This window comes from Mirounga angustirostris, unplaced genomic scaffold (genome assembly GCF_029215605.1).
Source record: "Mirounga angustirostris isolate CCGP_5_RB_7025 unplaced genomic scaffold, mMirAng1.0.hap1 SCAF_3, whole genome shotgun sequence".
In the NCBI taxonomy this organism is placed as follows: domain Eukaryota; kingdom Metazoa; phylum Chordata; class Mammalia; order Carnivora; family Phocidae; genus Mirounga; species Mirounga angustirostris.
This window is the reverse complement of record NW_026991711.1, coordinates 27,694,715-27,720,234: the sequence shown is the minus strand read 5'-3', so window position 1 is coordinate 27,720,234 and position 25,520 is coordinate 27,694,715. Positions and strand designations below refer to the sequence as shown.

At 38.8% G+C, this 25,520-nt stretch overlaps 1 long non-coding RNA gene across 1 annotated transcript in view; it reads left to right on the top strand.

Moving 5' to 3' along the window:
- LOC135363738 (uncharacterized) overlaps positions 1–20,710 on the top strand; it is a 93,154-nt gene extending 72,444 nt beyond the window's left edge. The window contains exon 4 of the long non-coding RNA XR_010409794.1: positions 20,584–20,710. This is a non-coding gene — a long non-coding RNA (uncharacterized LOC135363738). The remainder of the gene's footprint in view (positions 1–20,583) is intronic.
- Positions 20,711–25,520: the final 4,810 nt, after the last annotated feature.

Here is a 25,520-nt window from a genome sequence, read left to right as displayed (position 1 = left end):
GTTGTATTTTAGGTTTCTGTTAATTTGCTTATTAACCAGGCAAGACTATCCAGGTGTCTGATATTTTGAATACTTTCAAGAGTGCAGAGGATGAAGATGATCCCATGCAGTAAAGTTCCACAAAATTAATTACATAGGAGAATTTGTGAACTTTGGGCCAATGGTGTTATATTTGTGACAGCAGGGAAATGACTAAGCAAAACCTGAGCCTTATCCTTGATTCCAATCTCTCACACCTCTCAGTCACTGCCACAGATTCACCCAACTGATTCTCATTTGAATAACATCTCTTTACCTCCAAGGTCACCACTATAATTCAGAACAACCAAAATCCTTCTTTATGATAGCAAAGGTCCCACTTCAATCCCTGTCCAACCTATTCCACACACTGTGGGCAGAACATTCATTACAAACGTGCCGTCAATCCCCACCATTCCTCTGTACCCAGTCCTCTCATGGCTCCCCATTTCCTTTAGGAAAATGTCCAAACTCCTTCTTAGGGCTTACAAGGTCCTAATGAACTGGATTCTGCTTATCTCTCAGCAACATCTTCTACTGCATGAAACCCTAAACTCTACCCTTCAGCTAAATGAAAGTTTTCCAGTTTCTCAAACCCAAGAGTGATGGGCTTTCACACATGCTACCACTTACTCTCCTAGAACACCCTTCCTCCCTCATTTTAATCTAATGCAAGTTCATGCCTCATCTTAGCTCTCACTCCTTTTGGAAGCCCTCCTTCATGTCCTCCACCTTGGTCAGATGCCCTTTCTAGAGCTGAGTTTTCCCATCAGAGTGGTTATCACAGTATTAAACTGAACTGGTTGTGTGTATATTATCTCAGAATCATTAACTCTGGGACACACAAGTATCTTGCTTTTTCATATCTAGCATAGTACCTGGCACAGAGTAAGGACTCAAGAAATATTTCTGGAGTGAATTGACTGAATAAAACAGCTTAACAAAAGGCTAGAGTGCGTGGCCCTGGGCTGCTGGATTGCACCAGATTAAGATAACACATTGGCTGCCGATGGGACACATTGCTTTCTTCCAAAATTAAGGTAACAGAAAATGAGTGTGAGTTCATGACTTAACATCTCTTCTGGATGAATATTATATGAAATGGCTGAATTTAGTTGGAAACCAAAGTTTTTCACCTCTGTAGGAAGCACATGCAGAAACACGGTCATTTTCCAAGATATCATTCTTTCCTTGGCAAGAAGGATCCTCTAGCATCTTAATCCATAAAGCACTTCCATGATTAGGTTTAAGGTTTGCCATGGGTATAAGGGCCCCATCCAAAGAGACTAATGCACCAAGGTTAAAGAGGAAAAATACTGGTAAACTTTAAGCATGTTAGGATAATTGGGCCCAACATGCGTAAATTGCTTTCAGATGAAAGGCTCTAAGCAATTGTTAAATTATAAACATTGAAAAAAAAAATTCTCTGCATCCAATCTAGAGAAGAAAAGGTTTCCATTTGTACAGCAAATTAGATTCAGGTATTTCTGTAGGTCAGCTTTTTTTTTTTTTTTTTTTTTTTTTTTTTTAAGGCAAGGGAAGCTCTTCTGGCGCGGGCCGCGTCTGACTCAGAGATGGAAGGACCTGGTAACTGCGGAAGCCTTTTCGCCTCGCACTTGGGCCGCAGCAATTACATTGGAAGGGGTCCTAGACCTGCGGGGTGTGGGATGTGGGATAAATTTGGAGAAAGACCACAATATGTAAACAAAACCTGCCAGTTTTCCAAAATACCTAACCACAAGACTTCACATTTTGGCAGCTCAGAAAGAGTCAAATGTGCTTTATTCTGACAACAAGTTTTATTCTCAGCAGGGAGAGTTATGAATCCCAGTTAAAGCAAGCAACCACCAATAACCGAAGTTAGAGGAATTTTAAAATATAGCCTATGTAATAAAACGGAGCAAGCGCCTGTTCAGAGAGAATAGGCATCAAGAAAACCGAGGGTGTCGGTGAATCTTTGAAGTGTATGCGTGTTTTCAAAATCGTTTAGATTAAGAAATCCTCCAGAAGGAGAGTTATTTCTGAAGACAGATCAGTAGCATTAAACTGCTCACTTTATGTTAATTAAGTCTTCTAACTTGCAATATCATCTGCTGAATAATAGCGTTTTGAGTCTTAGATAAGGTTTTATTACGACTTTTCAGTTTTCAATGTCCTGAAAGTGCTATCTTTCATATTGTTGGTATTTGGCTTCTCCGAACTAGTACACACTTTAAAGCAATCAGAAAGTCGAAGAATAGATAATCCGTGTCCAAGCTTTGTTGTATTTTCCCAGAATTTCAATATTGCCGTTGCTCGGAGAAAACAACTGCTTTAACTTGGACCCTATCCATTGCCAACTCACATGTAAACAGGCCCCCGGGGGCTGTTCATCTTCCCTGCCTTCTGGAGGGAAATGGGCTGCAGGCTTTCGCCCTTGGCCAGAGGCTCTCACCCTCTCCAGAGCCGGGTCTTAGCAAGTCTGGAGAGCAAGGAAAGGTAAACAGCTCAGCTGCCTTTAAGAATGCTGATGAGTTTGCTTTGATCAGTTTCCAGGGAAAAGGTAAGCACAGACTACGTGGTCTATGGTCCCTTTGCTAAAGACTAAGGTTCTGAAGTAGGGGTGGGGGGCGGGCTTGGGAAACCCCATGAAATAAGCAGAGGATGGGGAGCAGTTCCAGGTACTGTCTCAGAAGGGAGTTAGGAACTGTAGATTTGGACCAAGTAGTTTATTTATTTATTTTTTAACTTTTAAAGCATTTATTTTTCTTTAAATATTCCTTGGATTTTTTTTGTCCAAGGATTTGGACAAAAGTTGTGATTTTATTAACTGGATTTTTTTTTGTTTTTGTTTCTCAAGGTTCGCGTTTTTTTAAAATGTTTCGAGTTCTTATTTAAATTCTAGTTAACGTATAGTGTAATATTAGTTTCAGGAGTAGAATTTAGTGATTCATCACTTACATACAGCACCCAATGCTCCTCACAACAAGTGCCCTCCTTAATACCCATCAGCCATTTACCCCTTCCCCACCCACCTCCCCTCCAGCAACCCTCAGTTTATTCTCTATATTTAAGAGTCTGTTTTATGGTTTACCTCTCTCTCTCTTTTTTCTTCCCCTATGTGCCTCTGTTAAATTAAATTCCACGTATGAGTTAAATCATATGGTATTTGTCCTTCTCTGACTGCTTATTTCACTTAGCTCCATCTACTTTGTTGCAAATGGCAAGAGTTCATTCTTTTTGATGGCTGACTAATATTCCATTGTACTTCTTCTTTAACCATTCATCAGTTGATGGACATTGGGGCTCTTTCCATAATTTGGTTATCGTTGATAGTGCTGCTATAGACATAGGGGTATATGTTTTCCTTTAAATCCGTATTTTTATATCCTTTGGGTAAATACCTAGTAATTGTAATTATTCTCTCATAGGGTAGTTCTATTTTTAATTTTTTGAGGAACCTCCATACTGTTCTCCAGAGTGGCCGCACCAGTTTACATTCCCACCGACAGTGCAAGAGGGTTCCTTCCCCTCTCTCCTCATCCTCACCAACATCTATTGTTTCCTGCATTGTTAATTTTAGCCATTCTGACAGGTGTGAGGTGGTATCTCATTGTGGTTTTGATTTGTATTTCCCTGATGCTGAGTGATGTTGAGCATTTTTTCATGTGTCTGTTGGCCATCTGGATGGCTTCTTTGAAAAAAATGTCTATTCATGTCTTAGGAACTGTAGATTAGGACTAAGTAGTTTAGATTTATTAAAATTCTATACTGATTAGACATAAAATACTTTTTTAAAAAGGCACCACCATTCATTTATTTTCCCATTCATCCGAGAAATATTTGCTAAGTACTTACTCTACCCTTGTCTGGTATGAACTCTACCTGGTACTGAGGATGTGACAGTGAATGAAAATGAAACACTCTCTACCCTCATGGAACTTCCTGTCTGCCAGGTGTATAATATGTGTGTGTGTGTGTGTGCGTGCGTGCACATGCATGTGTGTGTAGATAAAAATATAAAGATAAGGAAATACAAAAGTCAGAATTTAAATACCCTTTTAATTTTTTTGATAAGAAACCCCAAAGAGTTGGAGTGGGAAGGGAGGGCCTTGCTTAACTGTGGAAGTTGATGAAAGATGGCCCTTCCTTTCTCATCTCCCAGCAGCCAGGGCCAGACATGCTCTCTCCTAGGAAGGTGAACTTTGAAGGCACATGACAATGGCTCAGAAACAATTAGAAATCCATCAAGAATGCTGTCCCAGCAGTGTTTGGAATCCACAGCGCAGCAGCAGTCTCAGTGGTGAGGTTCTAAGCACACAGTAACCCTGGTGTGTGGTGTGATCTGGCTCAGCATTTAGCTGCTCGGCCTCCGGCTTCCTACCAATTTCCTTTCCCTGGTTTTTCTGTAATCTCATCAATCTGTCTCCTGTACCTTTTAGTGCTATAGTTGAACAGAGTTCGTGTCTGTTGTTTGCCACGAAGAATAGCGACTGGCTGAAGGGGAGACATTAATCAACGAGGGCTGGCATTATCAATTAATTACAACCATGGTTAAGTGTTGTAAAGAAAAGGTATTATTTGTCCTTTTGGGTAGAAAGCAAAGAAGATATTTGGGAAGGGTGAGACCCATGTCACATCTAGGCTGGAGAAAAAGTTTCCCCGAGAACCAACAAAATGCTAGAGTTACTGGAGAAGAAGCCTCCCGAATCCCAGGACCCATGGCAAAGGAAGGAAATGTTGAGTCCAACAGGAGTCTGAGAAAATAGAGGAGCAAGACCTCTACAGGGTTTTGACATTCCCATTAGGGTCACCTTTCCTGTTCATAAACAGCAGCTCCAGAAAATCCTCAGAAAAGATTTGTACTCCTCTCGGCACTTCACACAATTCCTGTATCCAAATGCTGACAGCTTTATGTCTGTTCCATTCACACTAGGCTGGTCCGGTGCAAGTCCCCTAGACCTCTTCCAGGTTCTTTTGTTCCACCTGTCAGATCTCTCCATTTCTTGGGCATCCAGGTGATTGCTCTAAAATGCTATGTGATTATGGGAACTCTCTTTCTTAAAATCCTTCTATCCATGATGGGAATCCATCATCCCATCACCAAAAGGATGAAATATGTGCTCCTGAACTGACATAAAAGCTCTCTCTATTGTGGTCCTGACAATCTCCCCAGCCTTACTCCCACCTCTCACTCCCCTCAGCTTTGTCTTCTAGCAACATTGCACTACTTTTGCTCATCTACTGAATCCTCTAAGCCTGAAACACCCTTTCCTCTATCCCTTACTTCTCTGCCTTCTCTTAATTTTAATTCATCTTTAATGAGTGAGCTCAGATATCATCTTTTCCTTCAGAAACTTTCCCGGAAAAAACTTTTTATGGGTTGCATAAAGAGCTCCTGTAGCAACTGTTTAGAGATAAAGACAGAGATAAAGGTATCTGTTATGATACCACATTTTACTGACATTTTCTTTTTACATCTCAATCTACCCATTGTCCTGTCACCTCAGACTGCTTTGACAAATTGCCATAGACTGGGGGGCTTAAACGACAGAAATTTATTTCTCACAATGGTGGAGACTGGGAAGTCCAAAATCAAGGCACTAGCCCATTCAGTTCCTGGTGAAGGCCCTCTTCCCAGCTCATAGAAGTCTGTCTTGTCATTGTATTCTCTTATGGCAGGAGGAGATAGGTCATCTTTCTCATGGCCCTTCTTATAAGGACACCAATCCCATTCACAAGGGCTCCACTTCATGTCCTTATTACTACCCAAAGGACCACCTCTAACATATGAATTTGAGGATGATAAAAACACTCAGTCCTTAATACCTGAAAAGGTTTTTGTCCTATTTCTTTTGATATCCCCAACCCCTAGAATAGTTTCAGCCAAAAATTAGGTTCTTAAAAAATACGTTGAACAAATTCATGTATATTATGTCCTCATTAATATCAGTAACAAAATTATAACCTCTGGTTTTACTGAAGACCTTGACTTATTTAATGTGATTTCTTTTGTTTGCTCAAGAACTGTCTCCCTTACCTTACTCTCTGATAATTTCAATAATCAATAGACTATTCCTAGAAAAGTTAAAAGATGGAGTTGATGGAGAAAATAGCAAGACAAGAAAAAGAAATATGAAGGAGTGTTGCTGCAAGAACGATGAGTCACAGTTGGAGACATTTGCAAAATGAAGAAGGAAAGAGTGGGAAATTAGAAGTCTCAGTTATGGTGCGTGATTCAGCCACAGATTAGAAGGCTGTATCTTACTTCCAGTTTCCTTCACTTCTATTTTAACTGTACAGATCTGACTTCCTGAAGTAACCTATTTCTAGTAACATATATTCAGCTCTGACATGTATAATTCCTGTCATGGGCCACATCAACCTGTGAAAGACAAAAACTAGATTCCTGACAATGCTTGGTGTGCGAGCCCTTACTTAATTTCTGAGCTGAACAGGAAGTAAGCATGGCAAAGGCCTTGGTGGAAGGCCAGCTCCCCAGCCAGTCACAAATCCCCAAGAGTATTTGCCTTTTCCCTCTTTGCACAAATTCCACTAATACCCCTCTATCTTTAACTGAGGATGAAGAAGGATCAAAAAGCTGAAAGCAGAGTTTAGATGATAGACAGCCTAGATTAACCCCCCACTCTATCACTTCACTTCCCAGTTTGTATGACCTTGAGTTTATTGATTAAATTCTCCAAGCTCAGTTTCCTCATCTCAGAAATGGGGACATAATAGTGCCTAACACAGGGTTTTGGTGACAAGTAAGTGCTGATAATGTATCTGTGATGCTCTTAGCACTAAGCCAAGAACACAGTGAATGTATTCAATAAATGATACATGCATTAATTCTTTCCAGCTGACAGGAATTCATTTTGGCCCATGATGACTTACTGGCTCATGTAACATGAGGCCAGACACCAATCTGCTCCATCCAGGTGGCTTCTGCTGGGCCTTCCAGATAACCGAGTTTGCAGCAAATTCTGCCACAAAAGCCCTAGTTATCTTCTTAGGAGATGATGAGGCTCTCATTCTCTGGCCTGAAACATCACTACCTCTTTGGAGGACTGGGATGATCCTGCTACCACCCTGGAAGATCCTTCTCTAAGGCATGCTAGACTCATGGCATTTGCACTTTCAACCTTTGAAAGTTTGGCCATATCTAGGTGTGCTGACACATGGTTCATGTGTGGAAACAAGTACTTAGCCAGTAAGACTGACTGATTATTCAGTCTCCATATCTTAATTAGTATGTGTGAATTTAGGTGTTCTGGAACATCTCAAGATGTTTCCTTTGCAAATGTCAAGGGCATACCATATATGTAGAGCCCCATTTCCAAGAAAAGTGTCATGCACCAACTAGAAATAGATGTATCATTTTTTTTTTTTTTTTGAGAGTGTGAGTGGGGTGTGGAGGGGCAGAGAGAGAGGAAGAGAGAGAATCTTAAGCAGACTCCATGCTCTACAGAGCTGGACGTGGGGCTTGATCTCATGACCCTGAGATCATGACCTGAGCCAAAATCAAGAGTTGGAAGTTTAACTGACCGAGCTCCTAGAAGTAGATGTATCTTAACTGAATGCAGCTTGGAGAGTCCTGTATGAGATTTCCTCAAGTGGGTTATAGACCCACCCTTTGAGGTACACATCAAATGCCACCACCTTCTCTGTGAAGTCCTCCCTGACTTTTCTCAAATATGTTTGCTATTTCTTCTTCTTTGCTACCATAGCATTGTATGCATAACCCATCATAACATTTGTTACTTTACAGTTGATCTCCTTAACTAGCCATAGTTACTTGAGAGCAGAGACTCTATCTTTGTATCCCTAGTACTTAGCTATTGCAGTTTCTGACATGTAGTTATCTCTCAATAATTATTTTCCTATAAGAATGAGCCATGGAAGGCCATACTCATTCTGTGGTGGCAGCTCTACAAATCATACACCTATGGAATTGGGTTACACCTGCTGATTCTGCCAGACTCAAGGTGGATTGGTCTGTCTTTAACTGTGCAATGTTTTCCTGGGCTCTTCTGCTACCATATAAGAGGATTCCATCTAGACTATCCTAGTGTACCTTAGATTGGTATCTCCCAAGGTCTTGGCTCCTCTGGCAAAGTTTAACCTTGAGTTGTAACCTCTCTATGCCTCCTATTGCTGGTAGATGCCATAGAAACCGAATCAACAGCCAAGCAGCACACTACTAAGACTGCCAGAGCAGGCTTTATAGAAGAGAAATTTTCAGAGATAGGAGTAATAGCAGGTATGCGATTTTCCCACTGCCTAGAGCATCCTGGAACAGTACACGGGGACTCCAGAAGGTCTGAGTGTCAGTCTCCAGAAGAGAAACCTCAGACCTTTGAACTGAGTGACAGGGAAATAACAGTTCCTCCCCTGGCACAGTCAGGGACTGAGATCCAAGAGAAATTTACTGGGTAAAATCTTAGTCCCAGCCCTGATTCATCAGCCAAGCACTCATGGTTAGAGAAGCAAACATTTGAGGGTCCCAGCTGTGTGGTTGCAGCTCTGTGATATGTGTGGGTGGTGCTATGGCTTGTACCTCAGCATTCGTGGTTGGGGTAACACCAGCCCTTCCCTGGCATAATCAGGGGGGTTGAGGTCACAGCTTACGTGATATGGGAGATGGGTGACATTTTTCACCGCGTCAGCCCTCTCTCAGGATCCAGGACCTGAGTCACTCAGCTATTGCTGCTTTCATGGAGCTTTGCAGGAGGAAAGCCTGTAGGTGATTAGGACAGGACAAGTTAAAACCTGATCTTTCAGTGAATTTAATCCTAATATGGTTCTAACTCATTAACATCTGCTGGGCCTAAGTAAAATTGATGAATTAAATTCAACCAGACTGACTTTCTTCTCATAGACAAAGTTACTAACACTTTTCTCTCTAAAATAAAAGTGATCATTAAGCCCAGGAGGGCAGGGGCTCCATCTAACACCCTAATGCAACCCTAGTGCTCGTGCTACTGCTTTTGTTGAGTCAATGAATGAAGGAACCTTCAGTTATGGGATTTAGACTTCATTCTTGGTTGATTTTGACATGAAAGGGGATTCAAAATGCGTTTATTATTTGTTTATTGTTTCTTGAAATCATTATGTTACACAATAAGGGCTAGTACTATGTAAAAGGTTCATCCTTTTTATACCATACCTCTCTACACCAGCTATAACACAGTACCCTAATATCTACTTGCTGCCTTTATAGAGTTCCTTTAGAAAACATAGTCATAGATTTGGTGAGAATTTAAGAAATGACGGCAGGGGGTGCCTGGGTGGCTCAGTCGTTAAGCGTCTGCCTTCGGCTCAGGTCATGATCTCAGGGTCCTGGGATCGGCCCCGCATCGGGCTCTCTGCTCCGCGGGAAGCCTGCTTCTCCCTCTCCCACTCCCCCTGTTTGTGTTCCCTCTCTCGCTGTGCCTCTCTCTGTCAAATAAATAAATAAAATCTTAAAAAAAAAAAAAGAATGAAATTCAAATTCAAAATCATGATCAGTAAGTCCTTTTTAAAAAAAAAAGAAATGACGGCAGGATGAAGGCCTGAGTGCTGGCTGGACTTAGTGGCTCGCTTACTGAGTAGAATATGAAAAGGGAAAAATAGTAGCCTTGCATGGGAGAAACCTGGCACACATAATCTTACCAAGTGATCAAGGGAAACATCAGCATGGTAGAGCACTTTGATGTCATATACCCTCTGATATACCTCTGTGACATTCTTTTCAAAACCCATAACCCCACTCTACGGCAGAAACTTCAGATAAACCAATATTGACGAACATTCTACAAAACACTTTACCAGGACTCATCAGAAATGTCAAAGTCATTAAAAACAAGGAAAGTCTGAGCAATCGTCACAGACAAAAGAAGCCCAAGGAGACATGATGACCACATGTAATGTGTTCTGAGTGAGATCCTGAAACTGTAAGAAGGACCTTAGGGAAAATGAGTGAAATCAAACAAAGTATGGAGTCTAGTTAATGGTACTGTCTGAATATTGGGTCCTTGGTTGTAACAAACGTACCATAGCGATGTCAGATACTAACAATGGGGAAACTGAGTGAAAGCTGTACAGGAACGCTGTTCTATCCTTTCAACTATTCTGCAGATCTAAAACTATTATATGCTTTTTCAAAAGTGAATGCTACTTGAGTATATGTAAAGGTGTTTAGAGCCACTTGACTGAAAGCCAGCAAGAATACAGTGCCTAAAACAGGGTCCAGCACACAGTGGGCAGCCGACAATCCCTACTGAATAAATTTAATGGCTATAAAGTATTTATGCATCATAGAAGCTATTTATTTGCAATTAAAAAGAGTTTTAAAAATCCTTAAATTGTAAAGTTATGGGAGAAGTTACCCCAAAGGAGGAAAAACAATGTTTTCATTTACTGAAAGTTTCCAAAAGATATTCAAACCAGGGATAATTTAAGGAAAGTTACGGAGGAGATGGCATGTGCAATCGGTTAGCGAGCTGCCCAGCCAAACAGAACATTGCTGTGAGGGAAAATGGAGCGGATATGATTAAAAGTAGGTATGTTTTCTTACGTGAACTTTAAAAATTGATACCATTTTCTCTTCTGCTGTTTGTTTGTTGTGGTCAGCTCCAGTCTTCTTGCTTTCTCTTGTTTATATATATATATATATATATATTTTTATTTTTTTTTTCCTTGTGGCCTTTCTCACATTTCATTTTTCTTCTTTCTTACTCCTCTGATTATCTTCTGTCTTTCTTTTTAATTTCTCATGACCCAGCAGCCCCAGGCTGAAGGTTGATTCCCTTTCATGTGAATGACTTAGCTCCCTGTCTTCTGTTCTCAGGCACCTGGCTTTGGGTCTTCCCATTGCTTATTAGCATTTTCTTTAGGGACACTTGCATGCATCTAGAAAGTACTTTGATTCGTTTTTCTTAGGTTGTCTATATCTGAAAACAGATGCATCTCCTCAGGTTTGTTAATTTACAAATCTGGAAAACAGCATAGACTTGGTGGCAGAACATATTTTCCTATGAGTAAAGTAGCAGTAACAGTGCTATGCTCACTTAAAATATACTCAAAGCAGAGTTATGTGAAAAGACGAATACATTTTTATCCTTTTTATTGAAATATATTTTTTAAACTTTCATCAGTTTTGATATTTTATTACCCAATGAATCAGAAAACTCAGTTTTTGCTCTCCTACCTGGGAGACTCTGGACAAGTCATTTCATTCTTCAAGTCTCCCTGTGCCTAGTGGTAAAATGGAAATGATCTATATAACACTTGACTTGCTCAGAGAAACAGTCAATCCTGATGCCCTTTCCAGATGTAAAATCTATGATTCTAAACTTGAATCAGTATTTGAGGCGCACTTCTATGCACATTTTACTTTGCAAGGCAATGAAGATGGAGATGCCACTGAGAGTTCTAGAGAGTCCAAGAGGGCTTGTCCATTTGACAGGCAAGGTGTGGAAAGATGAGGGGAGGGAGATGCTGGAGGTTTCGCTGTGTTTCAAGATCAAGCACCCCACTAATGTACCAGTTCAAATGGGGATGGGGCTGTCCTGCCAGTCACTCTATGGACAAACATGATCATGTCCCTCTGAATCTACTAATGAGAAATCCCTAATCACACATCTATGTTGATCAATAATTTGTATACTTGAGCCAGATTTTTAAAGAAGATAGATGTATTTAGCTTTGCTTATATAATTTATGTTGCTGCTAAGGTGTAAGGCTAACCATTTACTGATACATTGTTATTTGTACGAAAAAGGTTTAACTCTTCTCTTTTATTCTCATTCTCCCTGCCAAGAAGCCCTGGGACTGCATAGTTACAATTTCACAATCTGTGGTTATCCCTTTATTTTATTATTATTCTTTTTCATAAACCAACTATGTAATTAACCAGCATTTTTGGCAATCTGACTGTTTTATTTTTAAACAAAATGACAAATTTCTTACATACTTCTGTTTTGGATAGTAAAGCATAGAACTCACAGTTAATGGAGTGGAACAGTAAAGAACTTTCACAGTGTCATTATTTCATCTGTGTGCACAAAATGACCATTTCATTTTCCTACTGCCTAGGCATATCTTCTTCCTGAAAGGAGAAATTATAATAGTACATTGCTTCCCCTGATTGGATTTACTCTTAAGTATTACTTGATTCTCTTTTTTTAAAGATTTTATTTATCCATTTGAGAGAGAGAGAGAGAGAGAGATCACGAGCCGGGTGAAGGGCAGAGAGAGAAGCAGACTCCCTGCTGAGCAGGGAGCCTGATCCCGGGACTCTGGGACCATGACCTGAGCCCAAGGCAGATACTCAAGAAACTGAGCCACCCAGGCACCCCTATTATATTTGATTCTGTCCTCATACTAACCCTATGATGGATAGAATAATACTATTATCCCCATTTAACATAAGAGGGACTAGAATAAGAATTTTATATAGAAATAAGTGGCAAAAATTTGAGATCAACATAAATATTTTTGTTTCCTTTTTTGGTAATTTTTTAAAAATTTGAGTATAGTCAACACACAGCATTACATTAGTTTCAGATGTACAACATAGTGATCAAACTTCTCTATATAGTATGTTATGCTCACCACAAGTATAGTTATATCTGTCACATACAATGCTATTATAACATCACTGACTATATTCTCTATGCTGTACATTTTATTACTGTGTCTTATTCATTCCGTAACTGGAAGCCTGTTTCTCCAAATCTCCTTTACCCATTTTGCCCATCCCCTCACCCCTCTTCACTGTGGCAACCATCAGTTGTCTGTATTTATAGGTCTGATTCTGCTTTTTGTTTGTTTATTCATTTGTTTTGTGTTTTAGATTCCACATATAAGTGAAATCATATGGTCTTTGTCTTTCTTAGTCTGACTTATTTCACTAAGCATAAAATCCTCTGTGTCTATCCATATTGTTCCATATGGCAAGATCTCATCCTTTTTTTATGGCTGTGTAGTGTGTGTGTGTGTGTGTGTGTGTGTGTACCACAACTTGCTTATCTATTTGTCTACTGATAGACACTTAGGTTGCTTCCATTTCTTGGATGTTTTAAATAATGCTGCAATAAACATAAGGGTTCATGTATCTTTTCCAATTAGTGTTTTTATTTTCTTTGGGTAGATATCCAGTGGTGGAATTATTGGATCATAGGGTATTTCTATTTTTAATTTTTTGCAGAAACTCCATACTGTTCTCCACAGTGGTTGCACCAGTTTGCATTCCCACTGACAGTGCACAAGGGGGGTGCACCTGGGTGGCTCAGGTGGTTAAGCGTCTGCCTTCGGCTCAGGTCATGATCCCAGGGTCCTGGGATCAAGTCCCTCACTGGGCTCCTTGCTCAGCGGGGAGTCTCCCTCTCCCTCTGCCTGCCACTCCCCCTGCTTGTGCTCTGTCTCTTTCTCTCTCTCTGACAAATAAATAAATAAAATCTTAAGAAGAAAATAGTGCACAAGGGTTTTTTTTCCTCCACATCCTTGCCAACACTTGTTATTTCTTATCTTTTTCATTTTAGCCATTCTAACAGGGTGTAAGGTAATACCTCATTGTGGTTTTGATTTGCATTTCTTTGATGATTAATGATATTGAGCATCTTTTCATGTGTCTCTTGGCTCTCTGTATGTCTTCTGTTGAAAAATCCTTATTCAGGTCCTCTGTCCATTTTTTAATCAGCTTGTTTGTTTTTTGGTTCAACATGAATATTTAAACTTAAGGTAGTCTACAAATCATGACAACCCATTTATTGGAATACTATATAGCCATTAAAAATGGTTCATAGAAAAATATTTGTGACTAATGCATATACACTGACATGGAAAGTTTCAGTATGTTATCATAAATTTATTTGCCCAGTATTCTTTATTTTTAAAATGTGCATTTATGTATTGACATTTATGCCTAGAAATAAATATTTGAAAAGTTATCTTGGGAAATGAGTCAATACAGCAAATTGATCACAAGAATGAGTTTGCAGTAAAATAGATCAAATTATGATTTCTGGATTTAATAACATAATCATTGACTGTATAATTTTGAATCAATTATTTGTTCACCCTAAGTCTGTGTCTTACTCTATATAAAGTAAGGCTAAAAGTAACCTCCTTCTGTGAGGATCCAATGAGGTGGTTCATGTAAAACCAAATCTAGTTGTCCACGCATAGCAGTCATTCAATAAACTTTGCAACGTTAACGTAACATCCCTGGGTTACTGATTATAAATGGTTTTGATATTGTTTCTCTTCTACGCATTTTCTGGTTCCTTAAAATGATTTAAAACTTTCATTTTATCTTGTTTTGACTTTGAAGAATACGACCAGAATGAGACTTTGTCTCTTGGATCTGAATATGGTCTTATTTCCATATCATTCATGTCATTCAGCTGAAAATGTGACTGGGGATCTGGGAAGTGGTTAAGAGCTTGGGCCCTGGAGGCAGCCTGCCTGGGCTCCACCATTCTATCTGTGCGACCTTGTGCATATTACTTAACCCCTCTCAGCCTCAGATTGCTCATCTTTAAAAAAGGGATAATAGTAACTTTATCATACAATTACTGTGAGGATTGAATGAGATAAGGCATATAAAGTGCTCAGCTGAGTGCTTGGCATGTAGTAGAATACATTATGACTCCAAAATATTTCTCAAGTCTGTTGAGTCTGCATTTGAGTATTATAACATTATTTTAGTCATTGGTAGAAAAAAAACAAATACGAATCTGTGGCTTATACAGCTCTTTTTCTATGACCTGGATGCTTCCTTATGCTGCTAAACTAGTCTTGATTTTCACAAATGGGCTTAAAAACAGATGTTATGAGGCATCCCAGATATTTAGATAATCTTGACATGATTAAATATATGTATTCATGAGCATTTCTATTTTTCACCTTTCTTAAAGTCAAAACTCCATTATAAAGTCCATAGCGTATATTATAAAACCCCTCCACCTTATCCTTCACCATTGCACCACAGGCAGCCCCCCACACCTACATTCAAAGCCTCAGCTCTGCAATTCTTTCATATTCTTCCTTGCTTCTGAGTTTTTATACATATTTCCTCTGCTTAGAACACTTTTTGTCATTTTTTCCCTCCCCTATACCAACAACTGGTAGTGACTTGTACACATTCACAGGTCTCCACTTAGATGACACTTCCACGGGAAGTCTTCCTCACCACCAAGCATGGATCCTGTGACTCTCCTATGTTTTCCCATGGTGTGGCTTGTCTCTCAGTCCTCCTCATGTCTTATTGAAATGTCCTTTCTCCTGTCTGATTCCACACTAGCCTATAAATAATGACAGTGGGGTTTGTCTAGGTCATAGTTGTATCTACATCAGTCACAGTACCTTACACCATATTGGACATCCAAGAAATAGTTACTGGATGTGTGATTTTTAGCTATTTGTTCTTCATTGGTTCTGTGCTGCATAATAGCATTTCTGATGGAGAAAGAAAGAAAGAAAGAAAGAAAGAAAGAAAGAAAGAAAGAGCAAGAAAGGAAGAACAAGAAAGGAAAGAAGGAAGGACGAAAGAAAGAAAGAAAGAGCAAGAAAGGAAGAGCAAGAAAGGAAAGAAGGAAGGACGAAAGAAAGAAAGAAGAAAGAAAGAAAGAAAGAAAGAAAGAAAGAAAGAAAGAAAGAAAGAGAAAGAAAGAAGAAAGAAAGAAAGAAAGAAAGAAAGAAAGAAAGAAAGAAAGAAAGAAAGAAAGAAAGGAAGAAAGAAAGAAAGAAAGAAAGAAAGGAAGAAAGAAGGAAGGAAAGGGGAAAGGAAAGGAAAGGAAAGGAAAGGAAGGTTGGTTATGTATGAGATTGTTTTGCCAGCAGAATGATTCTTTTTTGAAATATTAGGCAAGAACTCCATTAAATTGTACTGAAATTGTTTCAATGGAAGAATTAAACACTGTTATTCATCTTTGTTTCTCATATTTAGAAGCATATTTCTATAACTAGATATGCTGGTTACATTGAATATAATAGGCTCCCAACATACAAATAATCAGGTAAATTATGTGGATGAATTATTGTGTGTGTGTGTGTGTGTGTATCAGATTATTGTATAATGTCTTTGAAGAACAGGTTGATATTTTTTTCTCCATTAAGAATCCTTTTGAAGAGTCTGTACTGTACATAAATGTGTACATAACATATAATTTTTTACAGCTGTCTCATGTTTGAAAGTAAAGCCATTTCCTTTCAAAATTAGACGTTTATTCAAGACAGACAACTACTTTTAATGGTAACAGATTTTGGAGTTATTCTAAAGCACTATTATTGCATTACTGATGTTTGACTTGTAAGAAACTATACAAGATTGTTGAAAATATCAAATAGCCATTTCCAAGCCTAGGCTTTCACAGAACATAGCACTGCCTTTATTACGGATGACACAGATTCATCACTGAGACTTTTAAAAAGGTATCTTTTGAGAATATCTGTGGGGCCTGGAAGTGTACTCCTTTATTAGAGATTTAAAAATGAAAGGCTTAATAGGCCAGTTAATAGTTCTAGAACTAGGGATAGGTCTTTGGCCACATTGTAAAGAAGTGTAATTTGCCTTTGCTGCTCTTGCATCCTTCTTTGGAAGACTTTTAACATCTCTCCCAAGTGCTGGGGACCTCTCACTGCCCTCTGGGGCCATCTCCCCCTGGTCGTTTTAATGGACTTCCCCCGTACCTTTACTCTCCACAGCCCATCTCCTCAGCATCAAGGCTGGTGGCAGACAGAGCTGCCACTCCTACCTCCAACTGTCAATTTCCATAGCAAAGAGTCCAGGAGGGTCCTACTCTTATTGATTCCTGCCACAGCGAGAAAGCATAGTGAGACTGTGGGAATGAGACAGAAGCTGGCCTGACTCACTAGGATCTAGGTTTTGGCACCCCACATTTATTCTCTGAAGTGTGTTTCCTTTCTGCTTCAGTCCTGTATTTTCTCTAGGTTCCTACTGTTCTGTTGGATTTCAGGTCACCAGCATTTGTGTCCTCTGTTTATGGGCTGTCCGCTTCCCTTGTCTCTGACCATACTAGAGATTTCCCTTGGTCCCTTCTGTGCTTGTCTTTCTGTTCCTGTCCGATGGCCTTAATCAAACGTCTGCACCTTACATCTCAACCCTGGAGTTACACCTTGACTCTCAGTATCCGAACTTTGTGTTGGGCCGGACAACTTCCATTTCTAGTCTATATTCCCTGTCACTAGACTTATTAGCACTGATCCCTTTCCCTATAATTCACACGGTTCACATTAGGTCAGCTAAATCAATGATCTGATTTTTCCAAAGTTTTATGTGATCATGTGTCACTGCGAACATCATATCATGCATCTTTCCAGGAAATCAATGGTTTTGTGCCATAAAGAAGTGATGGGTGTGAAAAATTTTTTTTTATCTGTTCCTACCCTGCTTAAGCCATTGATAGAAAGAGAGTGGTTTAAAGTGAAAAAATATGTGGCTCAGAAGCAGGGCAAAGACCCGATCCCTAGTTCCTCTGCTTCAGAGCAGGGCATCAGTTTAGGGAAATGTAAGTGACATTGTTCCATTTTTCCCACATCCCAGTGAGAGCATTCAAGTGACTATACACACAGTGTTGGTGATGGTCGGAGTTGCAACACTTTTGCTCTCATCTGTATCTTCTTTTGTTTTATATCTATAAATATTTACAAATGGAATATTGGTAAGTGGAAATACTTCTGTATTGAAACCCTATTTCTATTAGCCAAACAACTATCCTTTTAGACAGTGTCCTAAGACATTTGGCTATCTGAATGCTCTGCTCACAGCTTAGAAATAAAAAAATAAGAAGTAGAAATAGTAAAAAAAAAAAAAAAAAAGAAGAAGAAGAAGAAGTAGAAATAGTATAACAAATAAACATGTTGAAATGTGGCACCAGACAGCTAAAACACCCTGGCCTGGGGAAAGAGATGCAGAAAAAAAAAAAAAAAACGAATAGAAGTTTGGTGTCATTTTATATAAAGACAAAAAAAATCGATTATGTTTCTCAAAGGACGATGAGGGCATTACAGCATTGTAGGACAATTCAATAACTGAGATTAAATTAGGTTCATGCTCTCTTTGAGGAGACAGACGAGTTTGCAGTATTTTGGGGATTGTCTCCAGCCTCTCTCCTCCCAAACCCTCCTCCATCCTACAATCAGAGCTCGGTTTCTAAGATACAAATGTCATCCCATCATTCCCCTGATTAGAACTTTCCAGTGGTTACCTCCCCTTTGTCTACAGGATAATCTAAACTTTTTAGCTTTAGCTCTTCGGTCAGATTGTAATTTATATTTCTTAACCACTTCTCCATAGGATAGAGCCTAGGTATCAGATTTAAGACCTAGAGAAGGCCCTGGAAATAACAACCATAATACATACATTATTGGAATGTTTGCTATATTCCATGGATGAGGCTAAGAGCTTTTTGAACACTGTGTCACTTATATAATATAAAAAATATGGATGTTGATTATTTTATAGATGAGGAAACTGAAGCTCAAATTAAAGTTAACAAACACATCCAAGTTGATAGCTAGTAAGTAGACAAGTAAGTCAATGTTAAGTCCAGGCCATCTAATTCCTAGAAGATAGTGGTCTCAAGCCTTTGCCTGTGAAACCCATGGGCATCTGTGGTCACTCTCCCACAAAAGAACAGCCTCCACCTTGCCGTCATGTAAGTCAGGATTTAAAAAAAAAAAAAAAAAATATATATATATATATATATATATATATATATATATATATTTCAGTAGGAGGGATTAAGATGATTTCTACATGTTGCTCAGCAAAATTTACAGTTCAAAGGGGCATCAGGTAAATGTGTAACAAAATGTGTTGTCTTTTTGATGGGATAGACAGCAAACAGAGGTCCTGATCCACTTCAGGTAATTAAAGGGTCTGTGACACATCTTGAAAGTGAAGAGGTATGAATTCCAGGGCCCTGGCGGAATTCCAAACCACATAATTATACCTTGTACTTTCTACCTAAAAATCTTCCTCAGAGTTTCAGCTGAAAAATAAATTCTTCACTTCCCCTTCTAAATATTGCCACTGTGGCTTGTGAAGCATAGTTATGCTTCTTTAAGCAGACCCTTCCTCTATTTCATTGAGGTTTCCCCTGCAAGGTGGCCCAGAATAAAAGGTACTGTTTTACAAATCTTTCCATACCCTGTTGGACCAATATAGTAAGCATGGCCAACTCAATCCCAGGAAGGAGGTAGATAGGTGATAGATAAAATAGATTGATAGATGGATATGCAGGCATTAAAAATATACAAAAGTCAAAGTAATAGAAAACTATAAGTATTGTATTTCTTTGAATTATTGTATGAATGGTTCATTTAAACTACCGCTCACCTCCTGCACAACTGGTAGTTCTAACCTTCCATCAGGATGGTTGTCAGCATGAGGAAATAGAAGAATTATTTTAACTGTAACTGATTGAAATAAAGATCAAGGGTCATTGCAAGTGTCTTTCTGAACTGGATTATGCTTCGCTTTCAAGTGTAATTGAAATTTGTCTCAAATAATTATACTAGAAGTGTTGTGACAAATGGTACATAATGTAGATGTCTCTTTATTAAAATTGATTGCATCATTTTTACACTTTGTAGATGTAAGTAGAATCCTTGCTAAATATTCATAGAGATGAAGCATAGAAACAGGAAAAAAAAAGAGATTAGTATGATTATACTGTCATTTGAAATGAACCACTAATCAGATTTATTAAAAGTACATACTTTATTAAATTAGTGAACTGCTAGCATTTATTGAACAACGTCTTCAACCCTATGCTAAGTGCTTTATACACATCATTCTGAGAAGAGGACTCTGGGCTTTGCTGAACTGCCCAAGGGGGAAAATGGGTCAAGAGCATCCATTCATTATACTCTTAAGGAAGAAGAATCAAGTAATTCCAACATTACTTCTTAATTTCCAAATAAACACATTGTATAATGGCATAGCTTCAAATTTTAAATTAGTTTTTGAATAAAATAACATTCAAAGGAATGTTGTAGTGAGGCTGTTTAGTAGAGGAAGACGGAAAACAGATGACCAGAGCAACCACAAGTTGAATGAATGATCTGTGCACAGTAATTGCATCGATACTATAAGGCCGTATCTCACTCCAGATCAAGAAATCTCTAGGCTTTCAATCTTTTTTTTATAAAATCTGAAATTTTGAAGTGTGCTAATCCACATTTGTAGAGTTGATTCTCTCAACCATAGCAAGACTCCTTGTTGTTATGAATAGCTTAGTCTATAAAAAGCATAGTAAATATCTATAACAGGAATTAAACTCCCAATCTAACCATCATTATGCAAAACCATGGAAAATGATCTATAGGGGTTTCGTTGCAGAATGTATGTTGTTCATACTTGATCTGCTGTGTGTACATGTGTCCATATACTTAACTATTACACTTTTTTCCCAAAGGAGCAAAAAAGCTAGTATTAAGCAGTTTCCATTTGTAAATGGACATTTTGATTTTTTAAAAATCAGTCTTCTAGGATTTCATTGTTCTGTTTCATTTCTTTCAGTTCACAGTTATCTTTTTATGATGCACCTTGTTAATTGTTGTTTTCTTCTTAAGGTAAATTACAGCTTTGTGAAATGGTCAGTGCTACTCACAAAATGCTGTCAAACTGTGAATTACAGAAGCCTTTGATGGAGGTAATAAAGATCAAATAACATTGCCTTTCCTTTTCCAGACTGCCTTTCTTTCCAAGATTTGGTTTCAATCAATACCCATGCATTTTTGTCATTCCAACAGAAAAAATAAAATTCTTCTTTGTCTTTTTCTAACTTGTTAGATAACTGTGTTAGCCATTAGAATCTTTTTCAATTTATACTTTTTAACAGAAAGATATTAATTTTATAACCACTATGCTTTGCCCAACAGAGTCGTCGTCCTTGGGTGTAAAGATGGTAAGTTGTTTGCAGCATTATTGCAGTAGGACCAAAACACCAAATCTCTGAAAGAGAATTAGTTGTTCTACTTCTTCAGCACATTTTTCCTTGTATACAGCAACTCGGTAGCATGAACCATTTTAGAAACCATCTGTGATCAACCATAAGCCCTAAGTCATGTCCCAGGGCCGACCCTAGGCAATCCTGGGGAGACCTAGAGACTCAGCTTACATTTATTCAGGAACATTCCATGATGTCCCATCAGGTTGAGTCAGCAGATTCAGAGTCCCAAACATTCAGCATTTCTCCAGCATACTACTACACATCATATCATATCATACACACTTATCATTATTTACACAATATCTGTCTTTCCCTTTGGATTGTAAACCCCATGAGAGCAACGACTGTAACTTATTCAGGTCTGTCTCCTTAGGACTTAGCAGAATAGCTGGTGGCTATCCTGGTTGTTTAATTAATATGTGTTGAGTGGGTACATGAAATGAAACAGTTTGCCTTCCCAGTTTAGATCACTGTTTTCATTTTTCTCATTCTAGTCTAGAACAAGCCTACTTGGTTATAAACAGCTGTCAAACTGCAGAGGGCACGGAACAAACTGAAATTTCTACAGGGTCCAGACAGGGCTAGACAGAGAGTTCCATGGTGAGTCCTGACAAAAGAGTTCTACTTAGTCCAGCCTGTTGTAGCCATATGGCAATGCCCTAACTAATCTTTTTTAGAGAAACCAGAATCTTATATTTTTACATGAAAAAGCATTTTCTGATTTTTTTAAATTCACTTTAGGCCATAAGAATATGTCAGCTCCCTATCTTCAGCATATATGGCAAATTTATTATCTCTGATCTATGTCTTCTGTTTTTCTCTAGTGTATAAATTTGCAAAGAAATATCTCTTGGTGGTTAACTAATTCCATTTGCTAAGATATCTAGTATGCATATTAAAAATCAAGACTATTACCAAATTTTGCCAAGTTCCTTTCCATGCTGTCTGGTTCTTTAGTTCACTTTTAACTTCTGTCTCTCCTCCACCAGTGGGGTAGAGTTCTTCCTATGATAAATGTTGCTATGGTTCAGCCCCAGTGGAGTCATAGTTTGAATGTCTTCAACTGTCTTGAGATCAGCCTGAAGTAGCTACTTCCATACTGAAGGTGGCCAAAGACAGGCACAAACCCGATTCAACCTTGGGGTCTTCCTCTCTAAGGTTAGTACATTCACGGCCATCCTACAAGTCACATCAATAAGATTATGGTTAACTATAATCAAAGCTACATCAGACTTCCATTTCTGCCCCCACTACTCAATTTAAAGGTTGTTCATGTGGACTTTACATGAGTTCTAGCCTGCCTTTTGGACCCTATTCTTTCCCTATGGGAGAAAAAAATCTTCAGTTGCCTCTGGTCAATTTTGTTCTAACTTTGACATCAGCATTCAGAAGCAAGAACTTCCCCCCTTTCATAGATCCTTCATAACTGGAATCAGTTATAAACCCAAGGCCCCAAGCCCCTAGTCAATGAACACTTTCTATTGGGCCTCATTCTAGATTAACAGCCGCATCTCTACCTGAGAGGTATACGCCCTGCCAATCCCACACAAGGTGTGTCTCTGTTCTTCAGTCCTGGCCCTGAAGAGACAAATGGCCTCTCGCAGTGAATCATGCGCTCCTGTTGACCACAGTTAAAATAGTTACTGCCTGCTTTCTTCAGTCACCAGTCCCTTTAAACTTCAGCTGAGCTTCTATTCTCATTTCTCCAGCCCCCTTGAAATGATTTTTTTCCTTGCTTCTGGAACAAGTTATGTGCTACATTTTTTGACACTCATATCCTAGGCTTTATTCATTCCACTGTAAATTAGTTAGCTTTGCTTTTGATTGCCTGAGACTTATGTTTTGATTCTTTATTTTCTAATACCCAAAGATATCTGGGGTGGTAATGTTGACCATGCTCATTCTAAACCACTTGTTTTCCTCTTATATCTGCTTTGGTTTTCCTTATCATCTATTCTAATGTTCACACATTTTAGCTACAAACTATGATGGACTGCCCGACCCACTTGCGGATTTAGATACCAGAACTTCTGTGCAAAGAAACCTGAAATTGAACAAAATATTTTACATTTTAGCAAATTAAAAGGAGCAATGATCTGAAGTCAGAGACTCTAGTGCAGCAACTTAGAAGCTGATTGGTCTTTGACAAATTAATTAATCTCTCTACAGTTTAGCTTTCTTATTCGTGACTTGGATGTGATTTTTGGGGTGTTGCTATGAAGATTAAATGAGACAATATTTGTGAAAGTACTTGAAAACCTTAAAAGTACCACCCAAATATACAATATTATTAAATAATGCAGCTTTATGCTGTACATTTCTTACTGCCTTGAAGGATAAGTCACATACAGCTGTGAGTGTCTTGATGCACAGATAGTACATATTTAATGCCATATCTGCCCAGTTATAGAATGTCTCCTCAGGGAAACCAAGATATATATGTTGCTTTTGGTTATAATCTAGAAAGTGTGTTGTGGTCTGGAGGGTAGGTTGTGAGAGGAATAAAGAGACAAGGAGATTTACTTTTAGCTGTTTGCTTTAGGTCTGCTCTTTTCTCACTTAAGCTGCTTTCCTACATTAATAGTTTCTCTTACTCTATGTCAACTGCTCTGGTGTTTGGTCAGTGCTTGGTACCGGGCTTCTCCCCATCAGGCACACTGATTTGGCTGGACTTGGGGTCCAGCCAGCCCTTTCTCTGATCATATCTCTGCCCTAATCAAGGACCCCTGGCCTCATAAGATATTGCCTCACTGGCCATGGTATGAAATTCCCATACCTTACGTGCAATTCCTTGTATATCAAGTCTCACCCACACACTCTGGGCATATGAATGCTCTGTGCCTACATCTCAGCTCTTATATTACTGTCCCTCAGGGACTCTGACTCAATCTGCCTACTTGGACCTTACCTGCATCATGTACTAACTGTCTAAATTAATGACCCTTTATACTTTTTCTTTCTATACAGTCATGTTAGTCACCTGCTTCTCAAATGTGCCCCTCTAGACTGTGAGTTCCTTGAGGACCAATTCCATTACTCATCATCTCATCCCCAAATCCTTCCCTAGTGTCACTGGCTCACAGCAGTTTGATCAAAACTTTGTGTAGCTAGTACCTTTCTGGTAACTGCCCTGCTGCCAAGATATGCTCCACACCTCTGGATATCTAGACTTTGGACTGTCCTGAACTATGGGGTCCTAGAACCTTTGGTTTATACCTGACTTTTATGCAACTGGACCACTGACTTGCTTGCTCAGTCTGCTTCCTATTGACTTGCTCCATATCCCAACCCAATTTGGTTGTCCTTGTTTCTCCACTCTTCTAATCTGGGGGAAGCTCAGATGTGGAGATTAAACTTGTTGCAGTTGAAAATAATTGAGGAAGCCAGGTTTGAACTCACATAAAGCCTCACAGCATTGGCATCCCCTGGGAAATGGTTAGAAATGCAGAATCTCAGGCCTCACTCCAGACCTACTGAATCAACACCTGTATCTTATTAAGATTCCAGGTAAAATGATTCATATGCAAATTAAAGTGTGAGAGTCACTGACTTAAAGCACACACACATACAGTGTGTAATACAGTATATAATGTATAATAAAGCACAGCTAACATACTTCAAGATTTATAAACTATATAAATAATATATTCCATAAAATGAAAATAGAGTGTAAAAATACTAGAGTACCAATTGATTTATTTAATTTTCTTTATGAAACTTATAAATTACACAAAATTTTTTAAAAATGTCTGAAAAGTAGGGGTGCCTGGGTGGCTGTCAGTTGAGTGTCTGACTTTTGATTTTGGCTCAGGTCATTACCTCAGGGTCCTGGGATCAAGCCCCGTGTCAGGCTTCTCATTCAGCGTGGAGTCTGCTTGAAGATTTCTCTCCCTCTCCCTCTGTCCCTCTGCCTGCTCACGAATACTCTCTCTCTCTCCCTCTCTTCCTCTCCACCCTTTTCCCCCTCTCTTTCAAATAAATAAATAAATCTTAAAAAAAAATAAAATTTCTGAAAAGTAGCAACAGCAAGCATTAAAAGCAGCATGAAGTAGTAAAATGTCAGAGAATTCAGTTTTGTAAGACCTGGTTTCTAGTATAGCTTTGCTATGGGTTAAGCAGTCAACTCTTCTGGGTCTCATTTCTGTGTTAGGAAAAGATATAATGCAAAATTAGGTGAACTCAAAATGTTATCTAACACATGTGTTTCTTATAAGTAATTCTCTATGATTCCTTCAACTCACAATGTTGTAGTTAGGTAATTACTGAAGCTCATCTTAGCAATTTCAACTTTTATCAATGTATTTGTTGGTTCTTATCTTTCTTCTCTAAGTGGGATTTACTCTAGTCACAGTTCTTTCAGCTGCAAGAGGTAGAGACTCTTAACAGTGACCAACTGTCCCAGTTTGCTGGGGAGGGAGAGGTTTCCTAATAAAGCCAAGATGGTCACATGCAAACTGGGATGGTTAGTCACCCTACTCTGTCCAGATTATGCCAGAAAAAGGAGTTTATTGAGAGAACATACTGGCATAGAATGCAGGAAAGCTTAATAAGACCTCA